The following is a 13,812-nucleotide window of genomic DNA, read 5'->3' as shown; positions in this document are numbered from 1 at the left end:
CGACGATGGAATGCTGGGCCGAAAACTCTGGCTAGAATCTGAAAAACGGGCCGTTCAGGAGGGGGTTGAAAGAGTAGGTGAAGCCAGTCGGTGGGTCGCTGCCTCCCCCCACCACCACCCCAATCAATGTTTAAATGTGGATTCCTAGGAGAGGGGATGAGAGCGTTTGGAGGCTACATTAACAGCTGCTCCCAGCCAGTCTGTGCTGGGGAGAGCCGGGGTGCGCCCCTCTTCCCACGGTAGGGCACAGGTAGTCCCCGACCGCGCAGCGTGGCGCTCGACGCAGACACACCCCGGAGCCAGGTGTCGCCAGCCAGCCGGGAACAGAGAGGACGGTCCTGGGCTGGAGCTGAGGCTGCGGCCGGGTCGTTCCGGGAACAGGAGATCGCTCCCAACTGCCTCCTCTCAGCCTCCCTTTGGGTCAAAAATTGCCCAACACCGATCGGTGGAAGTTTTCAAGGACTTAAAGAAAAATAAAGATGCAGCGTTAAGTTGGCGAAAGTCAGCGCCACTGAGTGCGGCGGGAAGCAGACCAGGGACCCCTCCGGGAAGAGCTCGGCAACAGTCCCCGGAGGCTGCCATCCCGGAGGCAGGAGGCACCGGGCTGCGTCCTGGGAGAGCGCGGCCCCGAGGCCGGGCAGCTTCGGAGGAGGCGAGTGAGGCCGCCGGGCTCGTTCCCGGCAGGTCCCGGAGACCCAGGGGGAGGTCCGCGCGGGGGGGACCGGCCCGCGCGCACGCCCGGGGCCAGGCGACCGCCACCACCACCCCGCGCCCGGCGTCCTCGCTCGCCGCGCGCCCTACCTCGCGCCTCCGCCGCTCGTCTTTGTTCGCGGCCCCGCGGCGCTGGCAGCTGCGGCCCCGCCGCGCCCGCCGCCCGTGTGGCTCGGCCGCCGCGGTGGCACCGGGAGTCTCCTCGCTGCCGCCCCCTTCGCGCGCGCTCGCACAGCACGCCGCCGCCGCCGCCGCCACCGCCTCCTACCCGCCCAGCGAGGAGGGCGGGGGAGCACGACGCCTCCGAGGAGGCGGAGGCCGAGCGCCGCGGGAGCCGGGGCCTGGAGGGACGCGCCACAGCGCCACCCGCCGCTCGGGGACCCGCGTGGGAGCCCCGTGGCGGGCGGCGGCCTCGGCGGGGCAGCCGCGCCTTCACCCCGGGGACCCTGCCCGCAGCCGACGGAGCTGCCCCGGGAGGAGGGCGGTGGGGGTGGCGCCGGGGGACCAGGAAGAGGCTGCGGCAGGGGCGCCCGGCCGGCCTCGGGCTCCGCCTGTCCAGTGCCTGGAGACCGACTCTTCCAGATAGCCAGAGCCAGGGAGGGAGTGGCCCTGGCGGGAATAGATCGCGCTTTGCTTGGCACGCACACTCCTAGGGTGGATGCAGAAACAGAGAGAGAGAGAGAGAAAAAAAAAGTGGGACCTCTTCGTTCTGGGGTCCGGGCTGCTGACTACGCTATAGATCCCGGCGGGTGCCTTTTCCACCTAGCATTGCGCCCCACGTCTGCAGCAGCCAAGGGACACCAATCCAAGCAAGTCTGGAGAATTGCTGGTCCCAGAATTCAAACCGAGAAAGGAAAAAAAAAAAAAAACTGGTCTGAGATTAAAGCCAGTCTTGGGGAGGTTCTTTCTACCTGCCTAAAATGGGGTGAATTCAAAGTATGACTCACATGGGCCAGAGCCTTGAAGCTGGCTGTAAGTTACCTCTTTCATCTGCGCCTTGGAGGCAGCCATCATCCCCACTGTAATCTGTTTCTGCTGCCCGGGGCACACACCTGTAGACTCTGAAGTGTGGGCTTGAAAAACGTGGTGTCCAAGGGGGGCTGTGGAGACCTGCTTGTCAAACTTATTTCAGAGATGAGTTAAAATGTTGTCAAAGTGTCTGTGATTTCATTTATACTTACTGTCAGCTTACTGAAAGTTACTTCAAATATGTTTCCTCAAAAGTGAGCAGAAACTAGACAGGAAAAAAAGAGACAGAGACCAAGACACACACAGAGGGAGAGACAGACACACAAACACATAGAGTATGTATGATGCGAAAGATTGTGCAAAAAATTCCTGCCAGGCCACCAACCAAGCTGACAATTTGAAGAGGAAACTCAGGTTATCAGTCTAGTCCCCAACTAGAGCCACAGCTAAATCATTCGAGATAAATGAGGATCATTTAAGTTAATTAAAAAAAAAATTAGCAAGTAACAATTATCGCTCACTTTAAGCCAGGACTGTGCTAAGCACTTACACGTATTAATTCAGTTCTCACAGCAGCCCTCTGTGTCTTCCTTCCTCAGCTTTGTTCTAAAGAGATTAGTGTGCTGAGAATTATACTGTATGAGAATTATACCAAGAAATAATTGCCCACTTCCTTTTCAGTTAGAAGGGAACAAGTATGTGAGCATGCTGAGCCGAAAAAGACAGGAAAAGAATGGATGAATAGTATGAGGGAAAAAGATGATCATCTGCAAACAGCATTCTGAAAGTGACTGTTGGGCCCAGTTAGCACCATAGGAGAAACAGTGAAGATGAAGGTTCGACAGACTGGAAAACCATAGTCAGAAAAAAAAATACCTATTTCGTAGTTATTAAACCTGAAGGTTAAATTGGATAACCTAACATCACATAGTAAGACTCAGCTCCGGATTCAGCTTGAAAGCTCTCCAGATTCCAAGACCAGTTTCTTTCCACCACTCCAAGGCTCTCACTTTTGACCTCACCATCATATCACTAGAAGCCAATCACTGTTTCTTCCAAAAAAGGAAAAGCTTAATCATATAATTAATCTGTTGTGTTACTTGCTGTTGTATAGCAGTGACCAAATCCCGGGCAGAAAGACTAAGCAGGGGGCGCCATTTTAGCTCACAGTTTTGGAGGGTTCCATTCAGGATTACTTGGCCCTGTGCATTTGAGCAAGGCATCACTGTGGAAGAGAACTTTTCACCCTACATCAGACAAGAAGCTGAAAGGGAACCCAAGAAGGAGCCAGGCCAAGAAATAGCCCCCCAGGACAAACTCCCAGGGACTGCTTTTGGCCCCACCTTCTTTGTACCTCCTCCCAATAATGCCATCATATGAATCCATGATCATACACTGATCACATCAAATCCCCTAGAAATCAAGAACCTTGCAAATGTGCATGAGCTGACAACTGATACCTCAACATATGAGCCCATGGGGGCATCTTACCTTCAAGCCATAATGTCTCAAAACTGGGGTGGAGGGGGGGAAGAAGTTTATTTCTTATTTCCACCAGTTCGGCTTTTTGTTTTGCTTGTTGCTGTTTGTCCAAAGTCTCACTCTGTAGCCGTGGCTGGCCTGGGTGGCAGTACATGCCCTTAGTTCCAGCTCATGCGTGGGGTGGATCTCTACGGGTTTGAAGCCAGCCTGGTTTACACAGTGGGTTCCAGGACAGCCAAGACTACACAGAGAGACCGTGTCTCAGAAAATGAGGGAAGGAAAGGAGGAGGAAGGAAGAAAAGACCCATTTGTCCCTGCCTCCCTGTGTGCTGGCTTAAAGGAGTTCCCAGTACCGACATGTTTTTCCTTAGAGAGAGCAACACAAGAGGTCATAGGTAGGATCTATGAGTCTTGAAGGCTAGACAGGAAAATCAGTAGTCAAACCTACTTCAAAGAACTGAAGACAGTGGTTCCCAGAACCGCCAGGATCAAGGAAAGAAGGACATGCCTTTTATGAATATTATCTAAGCTGTGCTCCCTGAAAGTGTGGCTGGATTTTAACTATGACTGTTGGGAACAGAATTCTCCTAGTGTTGTTCTTGTCTTAGACAAGCACCTTTAATTTCTTGGGCCATTTTCAGTCAAATAGGGGGAAAAAGTGTATTAAAATGACACAACAATTGACGTTGGGAAGAAGATGTGCATGTTCTTTTTAATTTGCACAGAGCTATTGTTGTCATTAAGAGCTACCTCTGGAATTGTACTCATGACCCTTTCTTCCCGGGTTTTAAAATGTTAGTGACTGCAAGTTCTACATGGAGAATTCAGAGGGGAAGACCAGTGAGGCAAGAGAAGCACAATCAGCTCGTTTCTGGGAATGGAGCATGAAGGAAAGAGTGTCTGTTATGCTTATGACCTGCGAGGCTTTGAGCAGATACATGAAGAATATAAACACACTCTGTGACATAATAATGGCAGCTTCTATCCTCCAAGGACTTCAAAGTCTTTCTTATACGTATTATCTCATTTATCTTCTGAGCATCCCTCCAAAGCAGCAAGACATGTAATTATCCCCGAGTTTCAGATGGAAAGGGGGGAAGGGGAAGACTAGAGAATTTCTTGCTTTCAGTGCTGACAGGAGCCAGACTTAGAAAGCCCCAATCATAAGTCCTCAGGTAAACATTAGTGTCATGTTTACATGTTTTCACATGCACGTACATGTGTCTAATTGTTTTTTTTTCCTCAAAACTTGTTCTTCCTCTAGGTGTCATGGTGCTGGTAAAGGACAGCAATATTTATCCAGTTGTTCAAACTAGAAACCTAGAAGCTCCTCTTGATTTCTCTCCCTTTTCTGTCTCCCATTTCACTGTCTATAGCCTGGATGTAGTTTGTTCTCCCCAAAACTCATGTTAAGGTGCCCCTCCCTGTGATCTCTTGCCTCCTACTTTGCAGCCATGTTCAAATGCAGCACAAGCCTCACCAGAAAACATGAAGACATCCTGCTCCTTACTTCTAACCTCCAGAAACCTGTGCCCAGATAAACGTCCCCTTCATTAAAGCACAAAGACTTGAGTCCAACCCTCAGAACCCATGTTTATCTTAGTTGATTTTGGGGGTGAGGGTGGGGGTTCAAGAGAGGTTTTCTCATGTGGCCCCTGGCTGTCCTGGAACTTACTCTGTAGACCAGGCTGGCCTTGAACTCACAAAGATCCTCCTGCCTCTGCCTCCTGAGTGCTGGGGTTAAAGGTGTGTGTTCTGCTTCAGAACAAATGTTTAAATAGATAGATGATAGATGATAGATAGGTAGATAGATAGATAGATAGATAGATAGATAGATAGATAGATAATAGATGATAGATAGATAGATAGGAGATAGATAGATAGATAGAGAGATAGAGAGATAGATAGATACCCCACCTAATGGTGCATGCCTCTAACTCCAGCACTGGAGAGGAGAAGATAGGTAGAGTCCGGGAGCTTGGTGGCCAGCCAACCTGCTTGGTGAGTTGGAGACCAGTGAGAGACTTTGTCTTAGAAGAGGTGCCCAGTGCACAGAGAACAACACTAGAGGTTGTCTTCTGGCCTCCACACACATACACGTGTGCACAGTACCAGTGCGCTTACACATGAACCCATGCACATGCTAGTAAAACAAACAAACACAAATCATCAAGTCCCCAAAGTTCTGTTAGAGCAACAGAAAATAGCATTGGATTCTTTTGCTTCTTCATTTAAGCCACTGGGACATTTTATCTCTGGCCCTTCTTACCAGTCTCTGTGCTTCCATTTTTGTTGTCATGGCTTGCCCTGAATGTAGTGATAACTCAGCACAAGCTACAAAAGATGGGAGAGCATGAAGTCACTCTTTTGCTCAGACTTCTTTATTTCTTCCCATCAGAAGAATGAAAACTGACCATCTTCCAGTTTTCCTTTGGAAATTTATGCCATTGTATTCCACAACAGCTCTCCATTTCTCTTCTTTATAGGGCCTGCTGCTAATCTTCTGCTCTCTGTTTATTGCCTGCCATTGTCTAAATAGGAAAGCTTCCCCAAAGCTGGGGCTGGGTCTCTCTCCTCTACTGTTTTACCTCTGACAGCCAACACATAATGGCTATCAGTAATTCTCAAATAAGGAGTTAATCCAGTATGGTTATATTTATTGCTATCCTGAGGCCATATATGCATATGTATGTGTGAATACATATGTATGTATGAATTTATGTGTAGATTTTTCCCTGCCCTATAATCAGGAAATCAGACAGGGAATACCCCAAGTTTCATTAAGCATCTTTGTTATAATCTTTCCATCAATAAACAAATGATTCTTCCTCTTATATTTCATGGTGAAACTGAAGGAACAGCTAAATAAACACCATCTCGTTATTACAGACTATAAATTTAATGTCAGCTTATCTTCATTCTGGGTCTCAGTTAACAGTGTAGTCATCTTAGTTCCTCAAACAACAAGAGAAGGCTGTTATCGTCCATTTTTCTTTCCCTGATCCATCTTCCTCATCCTTTCATCAGGAGGGAGGAGGCCGAGATCTTCAGGGGTGCTTCCTAACTTATCCTAACCTCGCCAACCTCCTAGTCCTTATTCCTGCTCATCTACTAGGAAAAGAACTACTTTTCCACACCACCTCCTCATGGTACTTGATTCTTTAAAAGATTTTTTTAAATTTCATTTTATGTATACAAGTGTTTGCCTGCATGCATGTATACACACCATGTTGTATGCAGTACTCATAGTGGCCAAAAGGGGCATCAGATTACCCCAAAACTAGAGCTACACACTATTTTAAGCAACCATGTGGATTCTGGAGAAAAGAAGCCAGGTCCTCTGCAAGATAGCAAGTGCTCTTAACTGCTGAGCCATGTCTTCAGCTCCCAGAGTATTCGATTTGTAGAAGTTACATCTTGTTTCACCCACTAACTATGTGACTTTAGGTAAGTTTCTAAGTCTTCTGTGCTTAAATTTCCTCTGCAAAATGATCATGATACTACCTCAAGGGGTATGGCAACCATACATAATTTTTTTTTAATGTTTAGAATTATGTCCAACATATGTGTTTATTAAGTGTGGTGGTTTGAATAAGAATGGCCCACATGGGCTCATAGATTTGAATGCTTGGTCACCAGAAAGTGGTACTGTTAGGAGGCATGGCCCTTCTTGGAGTACATATATCTTTGTGGGAAGAAGTGTGTCATGAGGGGTGGGCTTTGAGATTTCAAATGCTCAAGTGAGGCCCAGGGTTTCTCTTTGCTGCTGCCTGTGGATCCAGAGATAGGACTCTCTGCTACTTCTCTAGTGTGTGCCTGCACACTGAGCACCGTGTCTGCCTGCACACTGCCATGCTTTCCACTGGGACAATAATGGACCGAAACTCTAAATGTAAGAAAGCCACAGTTAAGGGCACAAGGCTCTTTTCAGAGGCTGATACTCCAACCAAGGACCATGCATGGAGATAACCTAGAACCCCTGCTCAGATGTAGCCCATGGCAGCTCAGTCTCCAAGTGGGTACCCTAGTAAGGGGAACAAGGACTGTCTCTGACATGAACTCAGTGGCTGGCATTTTGATCACCTCCCCCTGAGGGGAGTACAGCCTTGCTAGGCCACAGAGGAGGACAATGCAGACAGTCCTAATGAGACCTGATAGACTAGGGTCAGAGGGAAGGGGAAGAGGACCTCCCCTATCAGTGGACTGGGGAAGGGGTATGGGAAGAAATGAGGAAGGGGGTGGGATTGGGAGGGAATGAGGAAGGGGGCTACAGTTGAGATACAAAGTGAATAAACTGTAATTAATAAAAAATTAATTTAAAAAAAAAGAAATCCCCAGTTAAATACTTCCTTTGTTAAAAGTTGCTGTGGCCGCTGCCTCTCTTCACAGCAATAGAACACTAACTAAGACAATAGGTAATGTGTAAAATGCAAGGTTTTTCTCTATGCTTGCCCTCCCTCTTAATAATGACACACAAACCTTCATATTTATTACAATCTTCAAGCACTAGAGCTGTGTAGATACTCAGTTATTCTAATCCTACAAATCTGGCCTAGCCTACTTCCCAGCCATGTGACCTGTTACCTGCCATGTTAGTCTCACCCTAGCAACCACATTCTTCATCTATGTTCTCTCTCTCTCTCTCTTTCCATCTGGGATCCTCTTCCCAGGCTCAAAAGTTCTGCCTTACTCTTTCCTGCCCAGCTATTAGCCGTCCAGCTCTCTATTTAGCCAATGAGAAGGTGATGGAGAACAGTGTTTACAATATACCAAGACAGGAGATGCTTCATAATGACAATGCCAAAGTCTGGACTGTGCCCAGATCTCTGGGTACAGAATCAGCATTTGAATAATACACAAATAATCTTATACACTGTGCACCAAAACATCCTCCAACAGTAATGGGTTTAAGAGGTGGTTTTTCTTTTTTGTTTTATGTTTTTGAGATGAGATCTTGTCATGTAGCTAGCTAGCCTTGAACTTGCGATCTTCCTGCCTCCATCTCCCAAATGTGCACCATTCTACCCATAAATAGCATTAATTTTTATTAAAACCTAGATTCCCCCATAAGCCTAATCTCTACTGACTAAATAACTTTACAGAGTGACTTCCCAAGCTTAAACCTCCTTGTTTATACAAATGGACACAATACCTACTTAGAAAGCTTCTTGAAAACCCAACAGAGCACCTTTCTGGCACAGTAAGGTCTCAATAACATTTGCTTCCTGACCTTTCCTATGTACCCAGCTGTACCTGTTTCTGTAAATTAGAAAACTATTGGGTGATACATAAACATTCTTTGCAGCATAAGAGTTTATTTCCATCCTAATTGCATTGGGGGACAGAGGAGTCCCTATGTGTGAAGACAAGTGGCCACGAGGTGCCATGATCGTCTGGGAACAGAGCTTTTAGAGTCAGGCAAGCCCAGAAAGGCTATTTTGGTCTGCAGAAGTGGGAAGGTGGTGCCGACATCACTGTCTGGCAAAAAATCTGAGCAGATGGAGTATTTATAAGCACCACTTCCCAAGGATCTCAGTTCAGTAAGAAAGGAAGCTGGGGGGAGGAGGCGGTGCTAAGGGAAAGTCAGATGAGTAAGCAGGAGGCTGATGAACCTGTGCCAGCCAGAAGCTCTGGAACAGGTCTGAATGTTTGGGGAACCATGTTTGACAGAAGAAGACTCAGGGAAGGTTGGAGTTCTCAACACTGACAATTCTTATCCAGCCAGCCTTCAGGGGGCATTCTTAGGTACATCACAATCAGAATCACTGTGAAGCTCAATAAACACTCAGATGCTCCAGGTTCATCCCTGGGGTAGGTCCAGCCTGAATTTAAAAATCAGGTGAGTCTAACACAGGCAATGCTGGGAACGCGAGAGGAGAACAGTGAACCCACTCTCCCCAGAAGCATCAATAAAGACAATCATTCAAGTGCTGCCCAAGAGAGCTAGGACTGGACAGTAAAGGACTATAGCCCTTGGGCTTTGTTGAGAATGGGTGGAACTTTGGAGCCTGGGCTGGTTTGCCAAGGAAAATAAGAGTAATTGAGTGTTGTTTCCTCCTTTGATTGCAGTCTGCAGCTGTGCTCTGGCGGTCCTCCGGCTTATCTTGTCTTAGTAAGTAAATGTTGAACACATGTTTGCAGAAATCTTTTCAAGGGAAGCTAGAATATTAACCTGCCCAGAGAATACACATTGCTGGACACAAACTCACATCAGAACCCTAAAAGAGGGTGGGAATCATATACATCAGAAAATAATTTTGCTTAGTGCTATTAAATTACAGTAAAAACATGTCCCTAATACATTTTCAGTCCCAAGTTCACTCAGAAAATTAACCTATATGAGAGAAAAATAATAGGATTTCTTCATTTCTATTAGAACTACTTTATCTTGTCAAATTCCATTATCATTTTAAAAGTTTAAGCCTTCAAAGAGACTTTTTACTTCCAAGAAAATGTCACCTAATCCAGGCTATTGGAGAGAAAGCAGATAAATATCCATCACTTTATCATCTTTGGGAAATGAAATTTTATAATCTTTTCTGGCAAGCTATCTTTTTATATTATAAAAATTATTTATCAGCCTTCTTTCTGATAAAATGAAAAGATAAATGTAGGCTTTCCTAAAGCCAGTAAGCAGGCAGCTTAAAAATGCACACTATGGAGAAAAGCGCAGGATTCTGCTAGAGATCTAAAAACTATGGAACAGGGTTTCCTTCTTTCCTTCATTTTAGAAGTGTTTTTGTTTGTTTGTTTATGTTGGGTGGGGGAGGGTATGTGCATGTGCCTGCAGGCACCCATTATGGCATCAGAGCCCTGAGAGCTGGAGCTAGTATGACAGGCAGCAGGAAACCACATGGCACAGGTGCTAGACCAAACGAAAGGGCAGAACATTCCCTTAACCACTTTTTTTGGATAAGTGATACAGGGTCTCACTGTGTACTCCTGCCTGGCCTGAACTCAACACTTAGCTCCTTCATGGAAATAGCCCTGCCTCTGCCTTCCCAGTACTGAGGTTAAAGGTGAGCACTACCACACCCTGGCCCCCTTCGTTTTTTGCCTGCTTGCCTTTTTTCCCCTCTTCCTTTCTTCCCTTTCCTTCTTAAAGATATTATTAGGGGAGAGTTGCGGACTCTGTCAGTTTACCTACCCTAAATTTTGGGTACAATAGAAGAGAAAGATGGGTGGAATTGGTGTCCGCAGAATATTTTCTTTCATTATAATCAACTCTTCACCTCATCTCTTTTTCGATCTTAAACAAAACATTTGGTTATTCACAGCGATAAAAAATACAGTAGCCGCCACCACGCTTCAGCCCTATTTTCCTGAAAACTAGCCAGAGTTCACTGGTAGTTTTCTTCAATCATTGAAATAATAATCCGCATTATTTTCCTGTCCCCTGTTCCCTTCAAACAATCTATGTTACAAAAATCTACCATCAGCATTGACTTTATTCCTCAAATTTTCCATTCTCCTTGGGCAGTGGTTCTCAACCTGTGGCTTGAGACCCAGGGGTCGCCTGAGACCATTGTAAAATACAGATATTTACATTAGGAGTCATAACAGTAGCAAAATTAGTTATGAAGTAGCAACAAAAATAGCCTTATGGTTGCAAGTCACCCATAAAATGAGAAACTGTATTAGAGGGTCCCAGCATTAGGAAGGTTCAGGCCCACTGCTATAAGGTATGTCTTTTTACATTTTCTAAAATCCCATGTAATATACATGAATTAGGCAAGCATATAAAGTTTAAGAGGTCAATTTGAAAATCATCTCTTAAAGTAATAAATATAATTTTAAAAAATAAAATTTCCATCATGCTTTTATGGCACATAAATTAATCTAATGGAATATGTGATAAGTTTATTACATACCATTCCCTATGTGTATTGTATGTAGTAAAAATACCGAGTACCTCATCAAAGAATGCAGGAATGGTTATGGCACTGAATGAAACTCGAGTAGAGCAATACAGAAACTAATGTTTGATGATTTCATCCAAAAATAATCTCTTTCCATTGTGATTCAAATGAGTGGCTATCGAATTTTGTTTTGTTTCCTTAAATAAGGACTCAAGATGGTATCAGTCCAGTTGACATTCTTTCTTTGACGAGACTGTGGAAGGCTAAGGACCAAGATAATTTCCTTGTTTTCCATGATGCTTTTATGCAAAAATGATGATTTGCATAATTTCCTTTCAGTCTCAATTGAATTTCTGAAGCTATTTTTCAAGCAAGCTTCCCCACGTCTCCAGTGTATACCATCTGTCTCGCTTCTCTTTCTTTCTTCTTTTTGTTTTTTTTTTTTAAATATTACAATTATCTTATAACAGGGGCTGTCAAATCTCTTCCCCACAAGGATTCTTTCTTTTGATAAATGAAAAGAACTGTGTGTGCTGTGATATGTATGTGTAGGGATGGGGTGGAGGTGAGGGAAAGGTTAGGTGTTCAAAGCAATTATGGCTGAGTTGACATAGCAGAGGAAATATGATCAGGTAAGAGTTTTAAAATTAGATTCTTGACTCTGGGAAAATGGGGGAATGTTTAGTCAAAACATTGGGAGAAGGGAGGTCCTTATGACAAATAGCTTTGGTAAAGCTTCTGGGGCCCAACCTCGGGAAAGTTGGGGGGTAGGGCTCAGGACCGGCCCTGTTCAGACTGCGCACGCAGAGCTGCAGAGCCCATTCCCACTGGCAAGCAAGCAGTTGCTGCTCTTAGTTACTAGGAGAGTCAAGTTTTATGTTTACACAGTAAGTGTATACTCAGTAGGAGCCTCTAGGAAATCACACAGATTGCCAAGGAAAAGTCCACAGTGAAAATATCATTTAGAAAAAAGAAAATCCTGCCAGAAACACTAAAGATATGTGTTTCATTGTTAAATTGAACATTGCAAAAAAAAGCAATATATTTAATTTATGCGGTGCTCAGAATTTACAACTGATATATTTTATAGCAATTCATAAAGATTTTACTTGCAACTTGATTAATTTTTGTCAAGCTCCGATTACAGAGATGCAATAAGAAATTACAAAACATAGTTAGAGCTTCATCTATCCAGAATCTACAAACATCGGGTCATTCTGGAAAGCCAATTTCCATTTGGATAAACACAAAAACAAGGGTAAAATGTGTCTCTCAGCTTTGAAACAGAAGACACTGGGGAAAAAAAATAGTGTTTACGCATGACTCTGAGCCACAACTGTAAATGTCAGCTGTTGTGAAGACTATAGGCTCCGGGTTTAAGTCTTGGGTGAGAATTCTTACTTTGTAACTTTGAGAAAATTATTTTAACCTGTGTAAACTTGAGTTCCACTGTAGGTGTACGTGGTGATTTCTACCACACAGGTAGCAGGGAGGATATACCACACAGACACCTTTACTGTGTTATTAACATGGCCATGTTAGAGCTCACTGAAGATTAATTAGTCTTAATAAGGTCAGTTCTGAGATGATTATTTTTTCATAGAAATATGTTTTCTCTTACTGACGCCACATTTTACTGTTCTTGTTGGTTTTACAAGAGATCTCACTGTGGAGGTCCTGGCTGACTTGGAACTTTTTATGGGAACCAAGCTAGCCAAGCTCATAGAGATCTGCCTGCCTCTGCCTCCCAGCTGCTGGGTTAAAGGTGTGCATCACCACACCTGCCCAGAGAAACAGATTCCTGTTTTTAAATATTTCTACTTATTCTATGTTCCCTCCCCACTTTGCACAGGGACCAGAGCTTTCAACAGTGTGAGTTTATAGGTGTTCTCTAGGAGACCAGCCCATGACAGCCCATCCCGGCAATGCCAACACAGTCCGTATTCTCTACTCTGACTGTCCCTACACCGCACACCCATCGCCCACGCACTGCTGCATGGGGTGAGAGGCTAGGAGGAACCGGGAGGCAGGGAAGGAGGGCTCAGCAAAAGGAAGAGGCGTAAAAGTAAAACGGAAACTTACTACTTTGCAAGCTGATTTTAAGATATAAGTATTTTAAAAGGGTAGTGGAGTGGGGCTGGTGAGCTGCCTTGGTCAACGGATAGAGGCACCTGCCTCACAGCCCAATGACCTGGCTCAAAACAGAGAACTGACTCCCACAAAAGTTGTTCCCTGACCTGCATGCGTGAGCACACAAACATGTGCACACAAAATAAATAAATAAAATACAACAATATAAAAGAAGAGTTAGAAGAGAGATATTCTGCGGTGCTGGATAACACTGACCCTAGAAGCCACTGAAAAAAAACCCCAGTGCTGGGCAGGAGACACCTCCTTCTGAATGGCTGGTCAACGAAGCACCAGAGGCCCACAAAACAGTATAGGCTCTTGCCAGTTCTCCTGGTTGCCCGTCAAAACTAGGTAGCAAGACCCTATTACTGAAGACATCAGACACATTGGTTGCAAGATATAGAGAAGTCAGTCTGGGTCTGAGCTAGAAGTTTCCTGCCTGCTGGCAAGCTTTCATTGTGCCAAAAGATGCTATGCACGCTGCTAGGGCAGGGGCAGAGATGGGGGGGGGCACTGTAGTCTTATCCAACTATGAACTCTGTGAACTGCAATGTCAACCTGCCACGGAAGATGTACCTACTGGTACACTAGTGGGACAACTGTTATGGGAGCCACCAATCACTCTCTGATTAGATTTGAGGTCCATAGACCCTAGAAGGGA

General features: G+C 45.2%; 1 protein-coding gene across 2 annotated transcripts in view; it reads right to left on the bottom strand.

Annotated features, from left to right (window-relative positions):
- Sh3rf1 (SH3 domain containing ring finger 1) overlaps positions 1-966 on the bottom strand; it is a 158,423-nt gene extending 157,457 nt beyond the window's left edge. Inside the window, exon 1 of one of the 2 annotated variants that reach the window (XM_060381833.1) lies at positions 802-966. The gene's annotated coding sequence lies outside the window, so the exon portion shown is untranslated. Of the gene's footprint in view, positions 1-292; positions 433-801 lie in introns of those variants that run through there. The other variant, XM_060381834.1, reaches the window with a different exon arrangement.
- Between the last annotated feature and the right edge of the window lie 12,846 nt (positions 967-13,812).

The sequence above is a fragment of the Meriones unguiculatus genome, chromosome 4 (assembly GCF_030254825.1).
Source record: "Meriones unguiculatus strain TT.TT164.6M chromosome 4, Bangor_MerUng_6.1, whole genome shotgun sequence".
Classification (NCBI taxonomy): Eukaryota; Metazoa; Chordata; class Mammalia; order Rodentia; family Muridae; genus Meriones; species Meriones unguiculatus.
This window is presented reverse-complemented; position numbering and strand designations above follow the sequence as displayed.